Source organism: Nomascus leucogenys, chromosome 15 (assembly GCF_006542625.1).
Source record: "Nomascus leucogenys isolate Asia chromosome 15, Asia_NLE_v1, whole genome shotgun sequence".
Classification (NCBI taxonomy): Eukaryota; Metazoa; Chordata; class Mammalia; order Primates; family Hylobatidae; genus Nomascus; species Nomascus leucogenys.
Genome location: NC_044395.1, coordinates 7,857,906 through 7,876,606, shown reverse-complemented (window position 1 = coordinate 7,876,606; position 18,701 = coordinate 7,857,906).

Sequence of the window (18,701 nt, the reverse complement as noted above, 5' to 3'; positions counted from 1 at the left end):
AATGTTTGTGTTTCCCCAAATTCATGTGCTGAAACTTAAACCTCAGTTGAAAGGTATTTGGAGGTGGGGTCTTTGGGAAGATATGGGAAACTCTGCACTCATGAATGAGATCAGTGCCCTGAAAAAACAGGCTCAGAGGAACTCATTCTACATGTGAGGACCCAGTGAGAAGGCACCAGCTGTGAACCAGCAAGTGAGACCTCACCAGATACCAAATCTGCCACTGCTTCAGTCTTTGCCTTCCAGCCTCCAGAAGTGTGAGAATTAAATTTCTGTTGTTTATAAGCCACCCAGTCTGGGGTACTTTGTTATATCAGCCTGAATAAATGAAGGGAGCCTATATCCTGGGCTTTTGCTTTTTAAACATAGTTGAAATATAAACCCTCCCCTGACAAATAGTCTGAAATATTTAGATTTACACACCAGGTAGATCCAGTGTGTAATGGGTGTGATGTCTGAAATTTATACAGTTTGGGGGACTCTTTAAAAATGCAAAATTACAAACATGAAATCTGTTAAGGAGCATAGGAATAGATTCTTGTGAGAGGCACTGAAGTTCACTGAAGTTTAAGATTTAGTAACTTCTGGTTATAGTCCCTCCTGTCTGCCCCAACTATAGAGTCCTACACTGGGGACTGTGCAAGTTTTAAAAAGTAGAAGACACTTTCCTTGTCCGTAGTGAATTTAGCGTTCTTATGTAAACATGGTTTGAGAAGAGCTACAAAGTAAATGGTCAGTGAGTGGCCATCGACTCAGTGCCCTGAAGAGATGCTGAGTGAAAATTGGGTAACTTACCAGATTAGATCATCTCTCTGTTAAGAGTAGCACGAAGTTGCTTTAGACATGGGTGGTCACTTGTCCAAGTTAGAACGTAAGGAAAAGATGCCATAACTATATTAAGAATTGGTAGACTTATGTTAGCCTCTCATATTTGTAATTATGACATCTAGTATCACAGTTAGAAATGCAAAGACTTGACTTTACATGGTCCTTACAGAGCAGTTTGCTGTTTCAGGACAGAGGCAGTGGGTCTGGCTTTCCATGACCCACCTGCAGGTACACTCCTGTGGAAGATGACCTCATGCCTGTAGGAACTCTGTGGCCTACTTGTGGGGCATCTCTGAAATGTCATGCTCTGACCTCTCAGGGTTTTCTTTCTAAGCCATTTACATTTATGCTCATCTAGCAAGCAGGATACCCATTACAGGACACTCCAACTCTCATTTTCAGAATGCTTCAGTGGCAACGTCCTCCAGGGATGCCTCAAAAGCAGATTATCTGCCCGTACTCAGTTTTGCCTAGCCTCCTTCTAAATCTCCATGACCTTCAGAAAGGTCAAGGAAATGTTACAGGAGATGGATCAGACGCACCTGGAGGGTACAAACAACTGTTCCCACTCCGGAGGGCACCACTGCAATTGTGCTATACTTTGCTCGTTTCACTCCCTCCACCAGAGTTTTCGTAAAGTGTGAGTCTCCCAGACTTGGCATGTATTCTGTGGACCTTTATTCATGTTTGTAGGATTAATTTAATATTAAAAGAGGGGAGATAGGGAGATTGACATTAAGATTGTAGGCTCATAAAACATTCATCAAAACTTGGAGATTGCCTGGTTCACCTTCCATTTTACTTTATTTTTAAAAATTTTATTTGATTGCTTTCATGCTAAAAAGATGTAAGTTCAATCTGGCCATATTTTGGAACTTCAGAAAATTGAGAAAATCAAAAGAATATCATTCATCATCCTAATGTCCTATTATAGTCAATATTATCAGTTACTGTATGCATGTTTTACCTACTTGCAATGGTAGCAATGAGACAGCGTTGTTCACTTTTATTTTTGTTTTTAAACTTAACAAGACAGATGAGGTCACTGAGGCCCTAGATCACACAACTGTGTAATATCCACCATATGCAGTGGATACTATTTTTATATTAATCAAAAATACGCATCTCACTTTCTTTTCTTTTTCTCCTGGGGCTCCCTCTCTTGAGCTCACTCAGTGGACAGGCTCTGGAATAAGACTACCTGGGTTTGACTACCCACCCATTCCCAAACAGTGTGGCATGAGGCAAGTTACTTAAACTTCGACTGACTCTTTCCTCATCTGTAGTATAGGGCTGGTGTCAGAATCAATCAATACAATGAAAGTAAATACACCCCTACTGGATTCATCCCTCGTTCCCATGGCCTCTGGCTTGAGCAGTCAGTCAATAGGGAGCTTTGGCAGGTGATGGAAGGAGGAAGAAGAGCGAGGTCAGGGAGTTAATACCCCGGGCTCTCTTCCTGGCAAGTACCCTGGAGCTGGTTGTGTCCCCTGATTAAAGATCACTGCTTGTTTCAAGGCAGCCAACTCTAAAGAATTCTTTCTCACCAGGTTTAATAACTGCTTCTTCCCTTCCTTTTTCCTTGTGGCCTAGGGGTGCTATCAGCTTAACTGCAATTAAGCCCCAGCTTACTGTACTGTCCCTTGTGGTTCCCCCAACACCCACACAGTGTAAACAGTCCCTTTGTTATAAACTATCCTAGAATGTTCCTATTTTGAGTATACCATCTGTTTTCTGTTGGGACCCTGACTGATAGAACATGTTAGTGTTACTTCATCGCCTTTTCAATGAAAAATGAAAGTACAGGTTTTAAAAGACACAAAATTAAGATGGTCTGTTTAACTCTTGCACAATCTGATATGAAAACTGCTAAGAAAGCAAAGCTGGGCCTGCCGAGAGCAGGATGCAAACAGCCACAGCGGTGCTCCCCATGTTCCAGATAAGAGTCTTCGGACTTGGCATGTGTCATACTCTTCATCTTCATAGAAAGTCTGCAAGGTAGATATTAATGTTGTGGGACTTTTCCTTAGTTCAACTAAAGGCGGGATCCTTGTCACACGGCCACGAAAATTAAGGCTCACAGACAATTTGAAGAGTGAGAAAAATGGAATTGATTGGGCAAAAAGGAAAAAAAGGGAAACAGAGACTCTTAGCGAGCAAGAGAGTGTGCTTCCTGCCCGTGGTCTTCCCACCTAGCCAATTGAATTCCAGGTACCACCCAGGAAGAGGAGAGGCCAGGCTCTAACCCACTGCAAATGGTGTGGACTTCTGTGGCTCCATCCCGGTACGCACCCCAGTGCCCAGGCCGGTTGGAGTTTTGCGAGGGAGCTCTTCCCACCTGGCTGTCTCAATGATAGCATTTACATTTTGGAGGTGAGAAAAACTAAGATGCAAGCAAACTCATTAAGTCAGCAAGAGGCAGGCCTGACTTCTGAGTTCCCTCAGAAGCTTTGCACCACTATACCAGTGGTTCTCAAAATGTGGTCCAGGCCAGCAACATTGACTTCATCTGACAAAGTGTTAGAAATGCAAATTTGGGGGCCCCACCCCAGACTGACGGCATCATAAACTTTGGGCTTGGGGTTCAGTAGTTTGTGTTTCCGCAGTTTCTCCAGGTGGTTTGGAGGCATGCTAAAGTGAGAACAACTGCACCAGTCGGTGGTTTAATGGTTCCCCCTTCTCTACTGGGTTTGTTTTGAGGTCACTTTGAGAGCTGGGAATTACACTTGGGATGTCACATGTTGATAAGATAATACAAGTAACCATTATCATGCAGTCCCTTAGAATTTACAAAACGCTTTCATGCCCATTACCTTTTTTGAGGCAGTGAATTCCATGGCTAAGTGAATGGGACTCTTCTAAACTGTATCAACTGGAAAACCAACTCTGTTCTCTTGTAAGTTAGTTATCTAATCTGTAAACTTCAGCGTCCTCACCTGTAAAGTGAGGATCATCATAGTGGGCGCCTACTAGGGTTGCTGGGAGGATTAAATAAGAAACTCACATGCAATACGATGCTGGACACGTAGTAGACACCCAATCAGTGCTGCTACTATTTTCATGAACGTCTTGAGAAGTGGGGATTCTTAAAGGTGAGAAAACACCTGCTCAGGAATGTTGACCTGTCTAAAGTGGAGCTGAGAGTCAAAATCAGATCTTCTGAATTTAATCCCTCATTCTTGTTTCATACCCCTTCTGAAGCTGCCTTGAAAGTCTAGTTCTTGCAATACCCTAGTTAACTGTTGGATGATGACTCTGAAAGGTAATATGCCCAAGGAATATTTGAGGCCTCAACTATGTCTTCAGCCCATATGAGTAGCATTCCTCTCAGAGTCTCCAACCAGATCCTGAGGCCCCAGTCCAGCCCACCTCCCCGCAGGTGTCTGGTGAGCCTCAGAGCATCCTTTCTGAGGTTTGCCCTTTCCCGGGTCCTGCTCTGCTGTCTATGGTGACTTCTCATCCCCGGGCACACTTTCTCCTGGAGAAAGTAGAGAGCTGTGAGCAAATGGTCACAGAGGAAATGGTTCACTTGGCCTCTTCGGTCCGAGAGACTTCCAGAACTATTGAGAAGGGGGCCAAACAGAAATGGAAAAGTTAATAACTTCCTTATTTGAAAGCTAAGCCTTTGTAAACTTATCACGTGAGCTTTTCCTCATGGAGAATTAACAACCTGACAAGGTTGAACTTTGAAAGAAAAGCTATTTGTGACTTATGGGGGAGCTAGCGAAAAAAAAAAGGTCTTGACTTTTTAAAAACAAAACAAAACAAAAGAAAAAATGCCCAAGCAAACCCAAATGCGTTAATTTTTCTCAGGCCTGTAACTCAAAAAGGGCACTTCCGCTTTGGTTGAAACTTTGCAAATAACTCCCTTCTGAGTCAAAGTGAGGTGGGAGCAAGTGGCCTCCTCCAAAGAATTGGTCCAGCAATATTTATAAGAGTTGGAAATAAACGTCCAGAGGGGCATTGTTCTCAAAGCCTAAAATGATGGAGCTGTTCCTAGCAATTCCTTCCTTTATTTCCAATATCCCAAGGCAATTATGGTAACATTTCACCAAATCTGACCAACCTCCTTTCAAATTCCCAATGAGTTACATAAGAGTTTGAAATCGAGCTTACTTTTATAGGGGTTTCGAAGCAAGTTAATAACATAAATAAGGCTCTAGGAAGTGGTGTTAAGGACAGAAGTGCCTCTGACATTAGAGTTTGTGTCCCAGAATTTATTAGCTGTACACCTCTGGGCAGATTACTTCTTGAAATCTCAGTTGCCTCCTTTGTAAAGCGGGATAATTACAATGAACTGTTGTTAGGCTCAAATGGGAACAGTCTTATCTGATAAAAGTTAGTTATTTCCATTACTGCTTATAAAAACAAGCATTTAAAATTGGTTTGGGATCAACAGTGAAATGCTAGGTATATAGCATTATTTATGTGAAAGCAAGTCCCTCAGGAGTTCTATTCAACAACGATTTTTAAACCCGAATTTCACTGTTAATCATACTTAAAAGAAACTATTTTTATCCAACAGAACTAGTTTATTATATATGTTCAGATCTTAAAGTTTCATTAATTCATTAATTCAGATTTTAGAGAATGCAGAATTCCTTCCCCCACTTCCTCTGGTCTAAAATAATGAGAATTTTTGTATGTACTATTTTTGTCATCTTGGGGCCTCCCAAGGTGCTAGAAGAGGGAGCAACATGAATTCAATACATCACCATCATTATCAGCATTTCTGGCATTATTTGTCAAGCTGAGCTTATTGTTTCTGGCCTCGTGAACTTTACAACAGGAAGGGCAGATGAAGAATCAAACCTGAGCTGTCAGATGGGCGCAGCTAACAGCACACAAAGGCACGAGGGAGGCTTTGCATGGGAGGCAAAAAGAAAAGACTTGTGGTCAGCGTAGTTGTTTTGGATGGAGTTTGTTAGGCTAAACGTTAAGTAGTGTTCTAGAGGAGATGAGTGACATCAGAAGGGGTACTGCCTATTTTACAGAAATGACTCACCCATGAGAAAAGGCAAAGAACATCAGTAGAAAACCTGAATCGTTTATTATAGTGTTATGTCTGCAATTTATGGTCAGAGTCAGTTTGACTCTGGTCTTTACAGAGAAAATAATACTTGATAACTCTGAATCCAAACTGAAGGAGGAAATGCAGTAAGTAGCAGGGAAATAGTGGTGGGGCACAGGAAAATTTAAGTGAGCTTCTAAACATAATGGTGCTCCAAACAGTCAAACGTCATAACTAGTGTATTTTTTATCCGAAGTGCTTGAAGCTGTTTCATAAATTCCCTAGCACCTCATTATTTGGGTAGAGTTTCTAAATTTTGGATTTTTAAAAATGCAGTTTTGCTATTTTTAAGTGCTTGAGATACCTGGGAAGAAGAAGCCAAGCTCTCCACATAGTGACTTAGTATTTTTCAAACCTCAGACTACATCTCGTTAGTGGGTCACAAAATCAATATGTATGGGTTTGACTAGACTATTTTTTGTATTCTTTATTTGGGACATTTTTCGTGTTTTATTTGTTATTTGATCATATCAACATCATTTTTGATACTTATTGCATTTTTACTCCATCATCTACTATGCAAGCATTATTTTGTGAAATTTTCAATTTGCTTATATACAGTTTCACACATCCATGTATTGTGTGAGTGTACCAGAATGTAATGTAAAATAATCGTTCTTACCATAGGTCATGGTAAAAACAAGTTTGACTTTCTTTATTCCAAGAATACTTAAACATTGATTTATTAGTGGTTCGAATAAACAGTTCTAATTCTTAAAATAGACTGTATTATTTAGTTTAAACGGTGCCACTACAAACTCATTTACGCTCTTATTAGGTGTACTTGGCCCAGCCCAATGCTGTGCAGCTGGCAGGAGAACCACCTGGGGAATGTTTCCAAAGCCTGTATTCTAAGGCTTCGCCTAGCACGGTAGGTCTGGGGTGATTTCCAGGAATCCGTATTTTTAAAAACAAATACCTCAGGTGACTCTGATGTATTGCTGGGTAGTATATCACTAGTGCAGGAAACAATTTCTTTGGTTGACGGGGTGGTGGTAAGTAAACATTATCCTGGTGTCCTTCTAAATTTTTTTTCTTTTTTTCTTATTATTATACTTTAAGTTTTAGGGTACACGTGCACCATGTGCAGGTTTGTTACCTATGTATCCATGCGCCATGTTGGTGTGCTGCACCCATTAACTCGTCATTTAGCATTAGGCATATCTCCTAATGCTGTCCCTACCCCCTCCCCCCACCCCACAACAGTCCCGAGAGTGTGATGTTCCCCTTCCGGTGTCCATGTGTTCTCATTGTTCAATTCCCACCTATGAGTGAGAACATGCGGTGTTTGGTTTTTTGTCCTTGCGATAGTTTGCTGAGAATGATGGTTTCCAGTTTCATCCATATCCCTACAAAGGACATGAACTCATCCTTTTTTACGGCTGCACAGTATTCCATGGTGTATATGTGCCACATTTTCTTAATCCAGTCTATCATTGTTGGACATTTAGGTTGGTTCCAAGTCTTTGCTATTGTGAATAGTGCCGCTATAAGCATACATGTGCATGTGTCTTTATAGCAGCATGATGTATAATCCTTTGGGTATATACCCAGTAATAGGATGGCTGGGTCAAATGGTATTTCTAGTTCTAGATCCCTGAGGAATCGCCACACTGACTTCCACAATGGTTGAACTAGTTTACAGTCCCACCAACAGTGTAAAAGTGTTCCTATTTCTCCACATCCTCTCCAACACCTGTTGTTTCCTGACTTTTTAATGATGGCCATTCTAACTGGTGTGAGATGGTATCTCATTGTTGTTTTGATTTGCATTTCTCTGATGACCAGTGATGATGAGCATTTTTTCATGTGTTTTTTGGCTACATAAATGTCTTCTTTTGAGAAGTGTCTGTTCATATCCTTTGCGCACTTTTTGATGGGGTTGTTTTTTTCTTGTAAATTTGTTTGAGTTCATTGTAGATTCTGGATATTAGCCCTTTGTCAGATGAGTAGGTTGCAAAAATTTTCTCTCATTCTGTAGGTTGCCTGTTCACTCTGATGGTAGTTTCTTTTGCTGTGCAGAAGCTCTTTAGTTTAATTAGATTCCATTTGTCAATTTTGGCTTTTGTTGCCATTGCTTTTGGTGTTTTAGACATGAAGTCCTTGCCCATGCTTTTGTCCTGAATGGTATTGCCTAGGTTTTCTTATAGGGTTTTTATGGTTTTAGGTCTAACATGTAAGTCTTTAATCTATCTTGAATCAATTTTTGTATAAGGTGTAAGGAAGGGATCCAGTTTCAGCTTTCTACATATAGCTAGCCAGTATTCCCAGCACCATTTATTAAATAGAGAATCCTTTCCCCATTGCTTGTTTTTGTCAGGTTTGTCAAAGATCAGATAGTTGTAGATATGTGGCATTATTTCTGAGGGCTCTGTTCTGTTCCATTGATCTATGTCTCTGTTGTGGTACCAGTACCATGCTGTTTTGGTTACTGTAGCCTTGTAGTATAGTTTGAAGTCAGGTAGCATGATGCCTCCAGCTTTGTTCTTTTGGCTTAGGATTGACTTGGCGATGCGGGCTCTTTTTTGGTTCCATATGAACTTTAAAGTAGTTTTTTCCAATTCTGTGAAGAAAGTCATTGGTAGCTTGATGGGGATGGCATTGAATCTATAAATTACCTTGGGCAGTATGGCCATTTTCATGATATTGATTCTTCCAACCCATGAGCATGGAATGTTTTTCCATTTGTTTGTATCCTCTTTGATTTCACTGAGCAGTGGTTTGTAGTTCTCCTTGAAGAGGTCCTTCACATCCCTTGTAAGTTGGATTCCTAGGTATTTTATTCTGTTTGAAGCAATTGTGAATGGGAATTCACTCATGATTTGGCTCTCTGTTTGTCTGTTATTTGTATATAAGAATGCTTGTGATTTTTGTACATTGATTTTGTATCCTGAGACTTTGCTGAAGTTGCTAATCAGCTTAAGGAGATTTTGGGTTGAGACAATGGGGTTTTCTAGATATACAATCATGTCATCTGTAAACAGGGACAATTTGACTTCCTCTTTTCCTAATTGAATACCCTTTATTTCCTTCTCCTGCCTGATTGCCCTGGCCAGAACTCCAACACTATGTTGAATAGGAGTGGTGAGAGAGAGCATCCCTGTCTTGTGCCTGTTTTCAAAGGGAATGCTTCTAGCTTTTGCCCATTCAATAAGATATTGGCTGTGGGTTTGTCATAGATAGCTCTTACTATTTTGAGATACGTCCCATCAATACTTAATTTATTGAGAGTTTTTAGCTTGAAGAGTTGTTGAATTTTGTCAAAGGCCTTTTCTGCATCTATTGAGATAATCATATGGTTTTTCTCTTTGGTTCTGTTTATATGTTGGATTACATTTATTGATTTTCATATATGGAACCAGCCTTGCATCCCAGGGATGAAGCCCACTTGATCATGGTGGATAAGCTTTTTGATGTGCTGCTGGATTCGGTTTGCCAGTATTTTATTGAGGATTTTTGCATCGATGTTCATCAAGGATATTGGTCTAAAATTCTCTGTTTTGGTTGTGTCTCTGCCCAGCTTTGGTATCAGGATGATGCTGGCCTCGTAAAATGAATTAGGGAGGATTCCCTGCTTTTCTGTTGATTGAAAGAGTTTCAGAAGGAATGGTACCAGCTCCTCTTTGTACCTCTGGTAGAATTTGGCTGTGAATCCATCTGGTCCTGGACTTTTTTTGGTTGGTAAGCTATTGATTATTGCCTCAATTTCAGAGCCTGTTATTGGTCTATTCAGAGATTCAACTTCTTCCTGGTTTAGTCTTGGGAGGATGTATGTGTCAAGGAATTCATCCATTTCTTCTAGATTTTCTAGTTTATTCGTGTAGAGCTGTTTGTAGTATTCTCTGATGGTAGTTTGTACTTCTGTGGGATTGGTGGTGATATCCCCTTTATCATTTTTTATTGCATCTATTTAATTCTTCTCTCTTTTCTTCTTTATTCGTCTTGCTAGCGGTCTATCAATTTTGTTGATCTTTTCAAAAAACCAGCTCCTGGATTCATTAATTTTCTGAAGGATTTTTTGTGTCTCTATTTCCTTCACTTCTGCTCTGATCTTAGTTATTTCTTGCCTTCTGCTAGCTTTTGAATGTGTTTGCTCTTGCTTTTCCAGTTCTTTTAATTGTGATGTTCGGGTGTCAATTTTAGATCTTTCCTGCTTTCTCTTGTGGGCATTTAGTGCTATAAATTTCCCTCTACACACTGCTTTGAATGTGTCCCAGAGATTCTGGTATGTTGTGTCTTTGTTCTCATTGGTTTCAAAGAACATCTTTATTTCTGCCTTCATTTCATTATTTACCCAGTAGTCATTCAGGAGCAGGTTGTTCAGTTTCCATGTAGTTGAGCAGTTTTGAGTGAGTTTCTTAGTCCTGAATTCTAGTTTGATTCCACTGTGGTCTGAGAGACAGTTTGTTATAATTTCTGTTCTTTTACATTTGCTGAGGAGTGCTTTCCTTCCAACTATGTGGTCAATTTTGGAATAGGTGTGGTGTGGTGCTGAAAAGAATGTATATTCTGTTGATTTGGGGTGGAGAGTTCTGTAAATGTCTATTAGGTCTGCTTGGTGCAGAGCTGAGTTCAATTCCTGGGTATCCTTGTTAACTTTCTGTCTCATTGATCTGTCTAATGTTGACAGTGGGGTGTTAAAGTCTCCCATTATTATTGTGTGGGAGTCTAAGTCTCTTTATAGGTCACTCAGGACTTGCTTTATGAATCTGGGTGCTCCTGTATTGGGTGCATATATATTTAGGATAGTTAGCTCTTCTTGTGAATTGATCCCTTTACCATTATGTAATGGCCTTCTTTGTCTCTTTTGATCTTTGTTGCTTTAAAGTCTGTTTTATCAGAGACTAGGATTGCAACCCCTGCCTTTTTTTGTTTTCCATTTGCTTGGTAGATCTTCTTCCATCCCTTTATTTTGAGCCTATGTGTGTCTCTGCACGTGAGATGGGTTTCCTGAATACAGCACACTGATGGGTCTTGACTCTTTATCCAATTTGCCAGTCTGTGTGTTTTAATTGGAGCATTAGCCCATTTACATTTAATGTTAATATTGTTATGTGTGAATTTGATCCTGTCATTATGATGTTAGCTGGTTATTTCGCTCATTAGTTGATGCAGTTTCTTCCTAGCCTTGATGGTCTTTACAGTTTGGCATGTTTTTGCAGTGGCTAGTACTGGTTGTTCCTTTCCATGTTTAGTGCTTCCTTCAGGAGCTCTTTTAGGGCAGGCCTGGTGGTGACAAAATCACTCAGTATTTGCTTGTCTGTAAAGGATTTTATTTCTCTTTCACTTATGAAGCTTAGTTTGGCTGGATATGAGATTCTGGGTTGAAAATTCTTTTCTTTAAGAGTGTTGAATATTGGTCCCCACTCTCTTCTGGCTTGTAGAGTTTCTGCCAAGAGATCAGCTCTTAGTCTGATGGGCTTCCCTTTGTGGGTAACCTGACCTTTCTCTCTGGCTGCCCTTAATATTTTTTCCTTCATTTCAACTTTGGTGAATCTGACAATTATGTGTCTTGGAGTTGCTCTTCTCGAGGAGTATCTTTGTGGCATTCTCTGTGTTTCCTGAATTTGAATGTTGGCCTGCCTTGCTAGATTGGGGAAATTCTCCTGGATAATATCTTGCAGAGTGTTTTCCAATTTGGTTCCATTCTCCCCGTCACTTTCAGGTACACCAATCAGATGTAGATTTGGTCTTTTCACATAGTCCCATATTTCTTGGAGGCTTTGTTCGTTTCTTTTAACTCTTTTTTTTCTAAACTTCCGTTCTCACTTCATTTCATTCATTTGGTCTTCCATCACTGATACCCTTTCTTCCAGTTGATTGCATCGGCTACTGAGGCTTCTGCATTCGTCATGTAGCTCTCGTGCCTTGGTTTTCAGCTCCATCAGGTCCTTTAAGGACTTCTCTGCATTGGTTATTCTAGTTATCCGCTCATCTAATTTTTTTTCAAAGCTTTTAACCTCTTTGCCATTGGTTCGAATTTCCTCCCGTAGCTCGGAGTAGTTTGATCATCTGAAGCCTTCTTCTCTCAACTCGTCAAAGTCATTCTCTGTCCAGTTTTGTTCTGTTGCTGGTGAGGAGCTGCATTCCTTTGGAGGAGGAGAGGCGCTCTGATTTTTAGAGTTTCCAGTTTTTCTGCTCTGTTTTTTACCCATCTTTGTGGTTTTATCTACCTTTGGTCTTTGATGATGGTGACGTACAGATGGGTTTTTGGTGTGGATTTCCTTTCTGTTTGTTAGTTTTCCTTCTAAGAGACAGGACCCTCAGCTGCAGGTCTGTTGGAGTTTGCTAGAGGTCCACTCCAGACCCTGTTTGCCTGGGTATCAGCAGCGGTGGCTGCAGAACAGCAGATATTGGTGAACTGCAGATGCTGCTGCCTGATTGTTCCTCTGGAAGTTTTGTCTCAGAGGAGTACCTGGCCATGTGAGGTGTCAGTCCGCCCCTACTGGGGGGTACCTCCCAGTTAGGCTACTTGGGGGTCAGGGACCCACTTGAGGAGGCAGTCTGCCCATTCTCAGATCTCAAGCTGCGTGCTGGGAGAACCACTACTGTCTTCAAAGCTGTGAGAGAGGGGCATTTAAGTCTGCAGAGGTTACTGCTGTCTTTTTATTTGTCTGTGCCCTGCCCCCAGAGGTGGAGCCTACAGAGGCAGGCAGGCCTCCTTGAGCTGTGGTAGGCTCCACCCAGTTCGAGCTTCCTGGCCTCTTTGTTTACCTAATCAAACAACTAACTCAGCAATGGCACGCACCCCTCCCCCAGCCTCACTGCCGCCTTGCAGTTTGATCTCGGACTGCTGTGCTAGCAATGAGCGAGACTCCGTGGGCATAGGGCCCTCTGAGCCAGGTGTGGGATATAATCTCCTGGTGTGCCGTTTTTTAAGCCCGTTGGAAAAGTGCAGTATTAGGGTGGGAGTGACCCGATTTTCCAGGTACCATCTGTCACCGCTTTCTTTGACTAGGAAGGGGAAATCTCTGACCCCTTGCGCTTCCCGCATGAGGCAATGCCTCGCCCTTCCTCAGCTCATGCACGATGTGCTGCACCCACTGTCCTGCACCTACTGTCTGGCACTCCCCAGTGAGATGAACCCGGTACCTCAGTTGGAAATGCAGAACTCACCTGTCTTCTGTGTCGCTCACGCTGGGAGCTGTAGACCAGAGCTGTTCCTATTTGGCCATCTTCCCTTCTAAATTTTTTTAAGTTGATTTGAGAATGTCCAAGTTAATAAGCTTCACCTCTGAAAGTGATGGCATTTACAGATAAATGAATCAAAACCTGAAGAGAAGGACTTAGGTTTAGGACCAAGGACTTGAGACCAAGGACTCTAGTTATGAACAGGGAATTTTGCAAACCTGCCCACAATCTCTACCCCTTGATAAATCTTTTCATGTTTTACTTTAGCCAACACATTTCCAATTAGTTTGCATTTTGAATGATTTATATTTTTCCGTAAGTTTCATGGGAGAGAAAGATAGATGATGGAAGGGAAACAGGAAAGGGTATAAAACAGCAGTTTGTGCAGACAATGTCATGCAAATTTGAGAAACATTGTAGAAAAATGCCAAAAAAACCCAACCAGGCTGTAAATGACAAACTGTGATCTTTCTGTATTTCTAAATCTACATCTGTTAAAAGTTGTTTTCTTACTGAGGCCTAACATTGGCTATCATGGGCTTTCATTTAGTTTTCTTTTTTCTTCCTCCCCCCGCCTCACTCCCTCACTCCCCTTCTTCCTTCCCTCCCTCCCTTCCTCCCTTCCTTCCTCTCTCCCTCCCTCCCTCCCATCCTCCCTTCCTCTCTCCCTCCCTCCCATCCTCCCTTCCTCTCTCCCATCCTCCCTTCCTCTCTCTCTCTCTTTTTCTGTTTCCATCTTTATGATAAGGTCACCTTATCATATAAGATTTGTGGACCGTGTGCAGTGACTCAAGCCTATAATCCCAGCACATTGGGAGGCTGAGATGGGTGGATCACCTGAGGTCAGGAGTTTGAGGTCAGCCTGGCCAACATGGTGAAACCCCGTCTCTACTAAAAATACAAAAAAATTAGCTGGGTGTGGTGGTGTGTGCCTGTAACCCCAGCTACTTGGGAGGCTGAGGCAGAAGAATCGCTTGCACCTGAGAGGCAGAGGTTGCAGTGAGCCGAGATCGTGCCACTGCACTCCAGCCTGCGTGACAGAGGGAGACTATGTCTCAAAAAAAAAAGAGAAAAAGATTTGTGGTCAGAGTAGTTGGTTTGGATGGAGTTTAGTTTGTTAGGCTAAACATTAAGTAGTGTTCTAGAGGAGATGAGTGACATCAGAAGGGGTACTGCCTATTTTACAGAAATGACTCACCCATGAGAAAAGGCAAAGAACATCAGTAGAAAGCCTGAATCATTTATTGTAGTGTTATGTCTATAGTTTATGGTCAGAGTCATTTCAAAATAACATTTCAAATAATACTAATTACATATCTCGTCGATGTCTGCATTAATACAAGAAAACCAATAATCTTAATAACATTCCTACTTGCTGCTAATCTGCAGTGAATTTTTATTAGGCATCTGCTTCGGATCATATACTGTTCTTAGGATGTGGTGGTAAATAAGATGAGCAAGGTCTCTGTCAGCGTGGCATTTACTGTCTAAGTGGGGAGACTGATAACAGACAGTAAAGATAGCAGCAGATAATGGTGACCACTTTGAAGATGACAAAATAGGATAATGCAATCGAATGTTGGGGAGTCATTAGGGAAACCTTCCGCCTGGGGAGCAATGTCATAGTGAGGACAATACCACAAATGAGGACTGGGCAGAAGGACCTGTGAAAAAGCAGCTGTCACATTAGTCAGACTTCCCACTTCCTTCTTTATCTAGTAAATACTTGCAGGGTGTAAGAGTTGGTATGGTCCAGCTGTTGGGGCTACTTTCAACACGGCAGGGTGAGCAGGCATTAAATATATAGTCATTTGAACACTCTTGCAAATATTGTGAGTGAGATGTGGATGATGCACTTAGAGGTTAGAACTCAGGAACCCAGTTGACACTGAAGGATTAGGGAGATTTCAAATGAAGTTAAGAGTTTAACAAATGAGTAAATGGATTTTAGGTAATGGGTGCCAGATTCCTCACTGTCAGAGAAAAAAGTTACCAGTAAGTAACTTTTTTAAGTGGAAGAAAGCTAGAATAAACCCCGTGGTGCTGGATTCATGCCAGGGACAAGAGACAGTATTAACTCATGTTTGTATATAGACACATATATGTATACACACGTACCTACAGATAGATACAGATATGTGTGCATACATGGGTTAGTTTTTTATATATGATCTAGCTCAGTTTGCTGAGGTGATCTAGAAGCAATGACACCTCAGTAGCAAAGAGCACAGCCAGTATCCATATCTTGGTTTCTATTAATATATATCATTCTCCAATAAAAGGAACTACGGCTCCTTGGAGACATGTCTGCTGATAGGGCTGGGGCAAGATAAGCTTGGAGTATAATGTAGTGCCAGAAAGCCTGAAAGTGCTAAAAGATTTAAAAAGAAAGAAAGGAAGAAAAGAAGAAAGGGAAGGAGGGAAGTAGGAAAGAAGAAAACTAGAGACATGTTAAAAGGACATGGGTCATTCTGAAAGAACTTCCAATAGCCAAAATTGAAGCACTCTGAGCAAGAAAGAAATAACATAGTACTGAATTATAATCCAAAGTCTATATATATATATATATAATATATGGAAATCCATATGGATATAAATAAATAAAAGGTGGAGAAGGAGCCAATCTTTCTTATGGAAGCATTCCAAATAATATATGTAGACACTCTCTTCAGGAGATAGAGCTTAATTTCCCTCCTCTTGTGGCTTGACCCTAGTGACTGCTTTCTAAAGAATAGAATATGAACATGGAACCCTTGTAACTTTACAGTGGAGAAAGCTGGAAATCAATACCTTAACCATGCAAGTGATCAATGCTAATATTGCCAGTGATAATTCATGCTGAGACCACATGTATTTGTCTGTTCTCACCCTGCTAATAAAGACATACCTGAGAATGGGTAATTTATAATGGAAAGAGATTTAATGAACTCACAGTTCCACATGGCTGGGGGCGCCTCACAATCATGGAGGAAGGTGAATGAGGAGCAAAGTCATGTTTTACATGGCAGGAGGCAAGAGAGCTTGTGTAGGAGGACTCACCTTTATAAAACCATCAGATCTCATGAGACTTATTCCTTATCACCAGAACAGCATGAGAAAGACCCACCCCTGTGATTCAGTTACTTCCTACAGGGTCCCTCCCACTACATGTGGGAATTATGGGAGATACAATTGAAGATGAGATTTGGGTGGGGACGCAGCCAAACCATGTCACCACGTATCCACAGATATGTGATAAGAAGGCACTTCTCTTGCGATATTCATTTCCCAAACCTATAAGTCCAGTCTAATAATGTGGAAAATATCAGATAAATCCAAACTGAGGGGCATTCTATGAAATACCTCATTAGTACTTTTAAGAACTGTCAGGGTTATGAAAAACAAAGAAAGACTGAGAAACTGCTCCAGATTGAAAGAGACTAAGGAAACAGGATAACTAAATGCAATGTGGTATCTTCAAGCAGAAATAGAATATGAATGGAAAAACTGGTGAAATAGCAATGAAGTCTATGGCTTCGTTAATAGTGGGGGAAAAATCAAGAGAAAAACCCCAAAAGACTAAGAAGGAGAAGCATCTTAGGAAGGATGGATAATACCATATTTCCTTTCAAAAGGAATCTGACCTCCAGAGGATACTTGCAAGTTGTTAGGGGACTGAACCACCCTTATGTTCTATTTATCCACGGAATATGCCAGCTTTTGGAATAGAGATTGGGGAGAGGCAGGCTGCTCCTGAGAATACTCAGGGGGCCTCTGGGTCTGCCTTGTACAGGTGTAAGACAAGTCCCTAGGCCAACCTCAGACTGTTACCGAGCTACATAGGGAGGGACATGAAGTTTTAATGCATCTGAGTGGTGTGTGACAGTGCGTATCTGGAAATGAGGAGTTCTGGGCTGATGAGCTGCTGCGTCCAGCCCTGCTGGGTCTTTCCTATTCAATATCTTCCTGCATACACAGACACCACAGGGCTGTACATATTTGCAAATAAATAGCCTAATGTTATTTAGCCCTTCCTGTTTGCCTGTTCATTTCTCTCTTTGCAAATAAGCAAATAGCTCCTATAGGGCAGGAAAAGTATATGCACAGCCTTGGATCTCCTTCGATGTAGAGAAACCCGTGCCTGTGAAGTTCCTGACCACACCCGCAAACTTGGCTTCGGCAAGTTGACCACTAGCTAGATTTTTCTAAGGTCAACGTTTTTCTCTCTGAGTTTATTAAAATACAAAAGTGCATTATGTTATTTATATTTAATAGTACATTGGAGAAATTGGAACTTTAAAGACAAGAGCCTTGTTTAGGGTCACAGAGGGAGTCCACAAATGAGTAAGGAACAAATTTCCTGAATGCTTAATCCACTCTTTCTCCAAACCCCTACTCCATCTTTCTTTGCATTTGTAGGTGAGGATTATGCATCTTTCCTGGGGTTTCTATGACTTTCTTTTCCCAGTGGCTTTTCAAAGATACTCAGTAGGAAGAGATTATATGTTTCAGGTCCCCAGCCCTATGGTAGCGCTCCTTGGGTGTCAAATGTTATTAGAGGCAACAATAATAATAATGATGACGATGGTGCTGGTGGTGGTAATGATGATGGTGATAATGGAGCCCACAGAACTTTGTTACAAAACCATTGCTGTTATTATTATCACATTGGCTGCAGCACAAAAAATGATTTCAAGTGCTGCAGCCCAGGAAGAATTTCATTCCCTTCCCACTTTGAGGAGCCAGAGAGAAGCCTAACAAAAAGATGTTGAAAGCAACCCCTCCATGTGGTCCCACATCACAACACAGGCTGCAGAGCTCTAAAAGGAAGTCATCTCAGCAAATTGACACTGTCATCATGTCTCCATGGGCAGTGTAGCGCTTGATCATTTGCAAAGCTCTTTAGGCTGCAGGACAGAAATGAAGGAAGGGGCAAAGGGAATGGCCATACTTAGGAAAAGCTGGAGGTGCAAGACTCCGGATTGAGATCTAACAATAGTTGTAGAGTTTTCAGCAATGATTACATCTTCTCTTCCTACCTGTTTCATGAGGGTACTTTGTTATTCTGTGATAACAAGACCCCCCTGAATCTCACTCATGCTGTAGGTCCAGTGTGTGCCATCAGGGGGCTCTGCTCCATTTCATCCTCACCCCCAGATCTGTGCTGATGGGGGGGTCCACCATCTGGAACATCTCTAAATGAAGAAGTAGGGAGATGAGAAGACACCAAGAAGTGCGCACTGGCTCATAAATGTTTTCATCATCTGCAGCTGACACATGTTACTTCTGCATGCGTGGTACTGGCCGCTGTGCCTGGCTTCATGTGGTGGGGAAGTGCTGTCTCCACTATGGCAGGTGGAGAGAAGAACAGCAAGTATCCCCTTATCCTGTGTGTGTAAGACAGGTAACACAATAGGCAAGCTGGGGTGCAGATACTGCATGTTGAATTGGCACCCAGTCTTAGAACGTTTCTACTTTGACTCCTTTTCTACAGAGTCTGGAAAACTAAACAATTGACTTTCCAGCGTATCTTGTATCATGGGCTGCCAAATGCAGGTTCTGGGGAAATAAAATGTAGACAGCAGTATGATGGGTGGGCATCTCTTGCTTAAGAAAGACAAAGGCTCAGGAGGAGAAGAGTCTTGTCCATTTGTTCTTGTAGGAAACATGGATGCCACACCTGAAAGGCAGT